The sequence below is a fragment of the Oncorhynchus nerka genome, linkage group LG15 (assembly GCF_034236695.1).
Source record: "Oncorhynchus nerka isolate Pitt River linkage group LG15, Oner_Uvic_2.0, whole genome shotgun sequence".
Lineage (NCBI taxonomy): Eukaryota > Metazoa > Chordata > Actinopteri > Salmoniformes > Salmonidae > Oncorhynchus > Oncorhynchus nerka.
This window is the reverse complement of record NC_088410.1, coordinates 94,894,794-94,901,252: the sequence shown is the minus strand read 5'-3', so window position 1 is coordinate 94,901,252 and position 6,459 is coordinate 94,894,794.

The following is a 6,459-nucleotide window of genomic DNA, read 5'->3' as shown; positions in this document are numbered from 1 at the left end:
CTGTCTCTCTCTCTCTCTGTCTCTCTCTCTCTGTCTCTGTCTCTGTCTCTCTGTCTCTCTCTCTCTCTGTCTCTGTCTCTCTGTCTCTCTCTCTCTCTCTCTCTCTCTGTCTCTCTCTCTCTCTGTCTCTCTGTCTCACTCTCTCTCTGTCTCTCTCTCTCTGTCTCTCTCTCTCTGTCTCTGTCTCTCTGTCTCTGTCTCTGTCTCTCTCTCTATCTGTCTCTATCTCTGTCTCTGTCTCTCACTGTCTCTCTCTCTCTCTGTAGGTCAGGCCTGAAGTTACTTTAGTTTTTTTTTTTTGCCTGGTCAAAGCTGATGTGTTGTGCATTGAAGTCCACAAGCAAAGGGAAGAGGTGAGAGGAGGAGAGAGCATGATTTGAGAAGGAATACAACGTGGCTGCTATGAAAGTGAACTGTGTTTACTCTGTGTTTACCCTGTGTTTACTCTGTGTTTACTCTGTGTTTACCCTGTGTTTATTCTGTTTACTCTGTTTACCCTGTGTTTACTCTGTGTTTACTCTGTTTACCCTGTGTTTACTCTGTGTTTACCCTGTGTTTACTCTGTTTACCCTGTGTTTACTCTGTGTTTACTCTGTTTACTCTGTGTTTACTCTGTGTTTACTCTGTTTACCCTGTGTTTACTCTGTGTTTACCCTGTGTTTACTCTGTGTTTACTCTGTGTTTATTCTGTGTTTACTCTGTTTACCCTGTGTTTACTCTGTGTTTACTCTGTGTTTACTCTGTTTACCCTGTGTTTACTCTGTGTTTACTCGTGATCAGGGGTGTATTCATTCCGCCGATTCTGTTGAACAACACATCTTAGTACAGACGCAAACGGAACAGACCTGAATTTGTCCAATAGAAACTCTCGTTTGCAACTGTTGGACTAATGACTACACCCTAGATTAGCTAGATGCAGGACAGTGTGCATCTCTGTTGTACACTTTCATTCATAGGCTAGGTTGTAGCAACTTCATGATGGTATAGGGAAAATTACAGTATCACATTGTAGCCTAAACGTATCGACATTGAACTGGGTGAATGGTATATGAATGACAGTCATCCAATATGCTGTAATATAAATAAGGCCATACTCATGGTAGGAAAAAAATGTCCTCCCTTATCTTAAACGGCACTGACCGCCACTGGCTCTCAGTCACCCAGTCACTCTCTTCAAACGAGATCGTTAGATGGATTCGGGGAGAAAGAAAGAGAGATTAAAAGGTCAACCGTTTGATAGGAAGGAAGGACTGTCAATTAATTGAGCTGAGCCAATGAAAATAAAGGGAATGTCCATGTCCGTCACTGTATCCCTGTTTTGTAACCATGTTTGTGGGCAGTACTTCAACTTTTCTGGATGTGTGTAAACTTCCCTTCCTTTCCTTGATTGGATTGAGAACTTGGCTTTGGCCCAGAATAAATGAGAGCCTCACACATGAGTAACAACACCACTAAAATGTTTTCTGTGTGGGCAAAGCTTGAGTGAACCCTTTTACACTTTCACTAAAAGAGTCAGCACATTAAAGGACTGTCACATAGCTCTTGATAGACGTTGGGTTCCCCCAAGAGTGTGATGTATACTTGGAACACTGGCTCTACGAATCATGTGGCTTTATTATTGCTTTCTCATTAAGTAGAAACGCGCTTGCCCCGCCCACCTGAGGATGCATTACACAAGGAAGTTGAAATCATTTATACTTTTTGATACTTAAGTACGTTTAAAACCAAATACTTGTAGACTTTTCCTCAAGTAGTATTTTACCAGGTGACTTTCACTTTTACTTTAGTCATTTTCTATTAAGGTATCTTTATTTTTACTCAAGTATGACAACTGAGTACTTTTTCCTCCAGCGTTTGGGTGTAACACCCCTTGTCACTTAAATCTCACTGGATTGATCGCTTTCATTCTAGTCCTGCGACTCTTTCATTCTAGTCCTGCGACTCTTTCATTTTAGTCCTGCGACTCTTTCATTCTAGTCCTGCGACTCTTTCATTCTAGTCCTGCGACTCTTTCATTCTAGTCCTGCGACTCTTTCATTCTAGTCCTGCGACTCTTTCATTCTAGTCCTGCGACTCTTTCATTTTAGTCCTGCGACTCTTTCATTCTAGTCCTGCGACTCTTTCATTCTAGTCCTGCGACTCTTTCATTCTAGTCCTGCGACTCTTTCATTCTAGTCCTGCGACTCTTTCATTCTAGTCCTGCGACTTTCATTCTAGTCCTGCGACTCTTTCATTTTAGTCCTGCGACTCTTTCATTCTAGTCCTGCGACTCTTTCATTCTAGTCCTGCGACTCTTTCATTCTAGTCCTGCGACTCTTTCATTCTAGTCCTGCGACTCTTTCATTCTAGTCCTGCGACTCTTTCATTCTAGTCCTGCGACTTTCATTCTAGTCCTGCGACTCTTTCATTTTAGTCCTGCGACTCTTTCATTCTAGTCCTGCGACTCTTTCATTCTAGTCCTGCGACTCTTTCATTCTAGTCCTGCGACTCTTTCATTCTAGTCCTGCGACTCTTTCATTTTAGTCCTGCGACTCTTTCATTCTAGTCCTGCGACTCTTTCATTCTAGTCCTGCGACTCTTTCATTCTAGTCCTGCGACTTTCATTCTAGTCCTGCGACTCTTTCATTTTAGTCCTGCGACTCTTTCATTCTAGTCCTGCGACTCTTTCATTCTAGTCCTGCGACTCTTTCATTCTAGTCCTGCGACTCTTTCATTCTAGTCCTGCGACTCTTTCATTCTAGTCCTGCGACTCTTTCATTCTAGTCCTGCGACTCTTTCATTCTAGTCCTGCGACTTTCATTCTAGTCCTGCGACTCTTTCATTTTAGTCCTGCGACTCTTTCATTCTAGTCCTGCGACTCTTTCATTCTAGTCCTGCGACTCTTTCATTCTAGTCCTGCGACTCTTTCATTCTAGTCCTGCGACTCTTTCATTCTAGTCCTGCGACTCTTTCATTTTAGTCCTGCGACTCTTTCATTCTAGTCCTGCGACTCTTTCATTCTAGTCCTGCGACTCTTTCATTCTAGTCCTGCGACTCTTTCATTCTAGTCCTGCGACTCTTTCATTCTAGTCCTGCGACTCTTTCATTTTAGTCCTGCGACTCTTTCATTCTAGTCCTGCGACTCTTTCATTCCAGTCCTGCGACTTTTTCATTCCAGTCCTGCGACTCTTTCATTTTAGTCCTGCGACTCTTTCATTCTAGTCCTGCGACTCTTTCATTCTAGTCCTGCGACTCTTTCATTCTAGTCCTGCGACTCTTTCATTCTAGTCCTGCGACTCTTTCATTCTAGTCCTGCGACTCTTTCATTCTAGTCCTGCGACTCTTTCATTTTAGTCCTGCGACTCTTTCATTCTAGTCCTGCGACTCTTTCATTCTAGTCCTGCGACTCTTTCATTCTAGTCCTGCGACTCTTTCATTCTAGTCCTGCGACTCTTTCATTCTAGTCCTGCGACTCTTTCATTCTAGTCCTGCGACTCTTTCATACTCTTACGGATGTCCAGAGAGGACATATGTATTTTTTTTAAATTATTCCCTCCTTTTGTCGAGATCACGAGATAAACTCTATTGATAGAAGTGGACGTATTGATCACAGGAGGTTGGTGGCAACTTAATTACGGGAGGACGAGCTCGTGGTAATGACTGGAGCGGAATGGGTGGAATGGGAATCAAATTACATCAAACACATGGCTTCCATGTAGCTCGGTTCTGGCCATAGTTACGAGCCGTCCTCCCCTCAAGAGCCTCCTGTGGTATTGATGATAGGTCAACGGCAGTGTTCATAATGAACCAGAGGCGGTAGAACTCCTCAGATATCTAACACCTTTAACTAGAGCCCATCTGTTATAGTAGCTAATCACAGGAGGTTGGTGGTACCTTAATGAGGGAGGATGAGCTCGTGGTAATGTCTGGAGCGGAATGGGTGGAAGGGGAACTCATTATTTCTATGTGTTTGATGCCATTCCATCCACTCTGTTCCAGACATTATTATGAGCCGTCCTCCCCTCAGCAGCCTCACATTTTGCCCACCATTTGTGGCTGAAATAACAAATAAACTGTAGTCTTCATGAATGGTTGGGAGTATTTATAAACCATAACATTTCACCTGTTTTACTAGTTTTTATTTTGATGTACTACTAGTTAACTGTTGTTTGTGAATGTGTTTTTGCTTCTATTGACAGAACCTCCCTATTAAAACTATTACAGAGATTTAAAATACACTTTTAATGGTAGTCTGGTACACTTTTAATGGTAGTCTGGTACACTTTTAATGGTAGTCTGGTACACTTTTAATGGTAGTCTGGTACACTTTTAATGGTAGTCTGGTACACTTTTAATGGTAGTCTGGTACACTTTTAATGGTAGTCTGGTACACTTTGGTCAACTTTCATTGGTAGTGTGCAACCACAGGAACTCAATGTTATATTTTATTGCACTGACCATTCCACATTCAACCCGTTTTAAAAGTAGAATAGCAAATTGGATTGGATCCAAAATCAGGAAGCCCTCTATAACAGACAGACATAATGCAATTTCTATCTGGGTTAATCCCAGACCCTGACCCAAATAAAAAATGGATGAGCTGATCCTCCGTGAGATCGGCCGCCTCAGCCATACTGTCAATCTATCTTCACCAAGCCCACCCCTATTTATAGAGTTTATCTGGCGATCTCCACAACAACAACAAAACCACTTCTGTTTAATAAGAAAAAGAAAAAGATGTTGTGATCGACAAGACGAGGGAGTTTTTTTGTATTTATTTATGTCTTCTCTGAAATTCCGTATATTCGCTTGTGTCGCTTTTCCAGGTCATGTTACGACTGAGGAAATGTTTTAAAATGACCTGTCAATCACACTCCGGTAATGGCTAAATGGAGACTCAATACATTGTATTTTGTTGCATCTATAAGAAGTTTACAGCTTCATTTTATGCATCGTCTCAACGCTTAAATCACAAGGAAGAGAAGAATGTGAGAGAACTTTCTGTTTGATATTTGGTGGAATCTAAAAAAATAAAATAAAAAAAGTTATAATTTCATAGAGTTGGAATGTTTAGAAATGAGATGCGCTGAAATGAAAGAAACTTCCGGAACGCTTGGATTATAGTGATATAATCTCTCAAACAATGTAAAGTATGTATAGAAAGGTGTAATCTAGAGTCAAACTGTTGACCTAGGCCTAGACAGAGCAGGTGAGTACAGGTAGACCTAGACAGAGCAGGTGAGTACCGGTAGGCCTAGACAGAGCAGGTGAGTACAGGTAGACCTAGACAGAGCAGGTGAGTACAGGTAGGCCTAGACAGAGCAGGTGAGTACAGGTAGACCTAGACAGAGCAGGTGAGTACAGGTAGACCTAGACAGAGCAGGTGAGTACAGGTAGACCTACACAGAGCAGGTGAGCACAGGTAGACCTAGACAGAGCAGGTGAGTACCGGTAGACCTAGACAGAGCAGGTGAGTACCGGTAGGCCTAGACAGAGCAGGTGAGTACAGGTAGACCTAGACAGAGCAGGTGAGTACAGGTAGACCTAGACAGAGCAGGTGAGTACAGGTAGACCTAGACAGAGCAGGTGAGTACAGGTAGACCTAGACAGAGCAGGTGAGTACAGGTAGACCTAGACAGAGCAGGTGAGCACAGGTAGACCTAGACAGAGCAGGTGAGTACAGGTAGACCTAGACAGAGCAGGTGAGTACCGGTAGGCCTAGACAGAGCAGGTGAGTACAGGTAGACCTAGACAGAGCAGGTGAGTACCGGTAGACCTAGACAGAGCAGGTGAGTACAGGTAGACCTAGACAGAGCAGGTGAGTACAGGTAGACCTAGACAGAGCAGGTGAGTACAGGTAGACCTAGACAGTGCAGGTGAGTACAGGTAGACCTAGACAGAGCAGGTGAGTACCGGTAGGTCTAGACAGAGCAGGTGAGTACCGGTAGGCCTAGACAGAGCAGGTGAGTACCGGTAGGTCTAGACAGAGCAGGTGAGTACAGGTAGACCTAGACAGAGCAGGTAAGTACAGGTAGACCTAGACAGAGCAGGTGAGTACAGGTAGACCTAGACAGAGCAGGTGAGTACCGGTAGGCCTAGACAGAGCAGGTGAGTACAGGTAGACCTAGACAGAGCAGGTGAGTACCGGTCGGCCTAGACAGAGCAGGTGAGTACCGGTAGGTCTAGACAGAGCAGGTGAGTACAGGTAGACCTAGACAGAGCAGGTAAGTACAGGTAGACCTAGACAGAACAGGTGAGTACAGGTAGACCTAGACAGAGCAGGTGAGTACCGGTAGGCCTAGACAGAGCAGGTGAGTACAGGTAGACCTAGACAGAGCAGGTGAGTACCGGTAGGCCTAGACAGAGCAGGTGAGTACAGGTAGACCTAGACAGAGCAGGTGAGTACAGGTATACCTAGACAGAGCAGGTGAGTACAGGTAGACCTAGACAGTGCAGGTGAGTACAGGTAGACCTAGACAG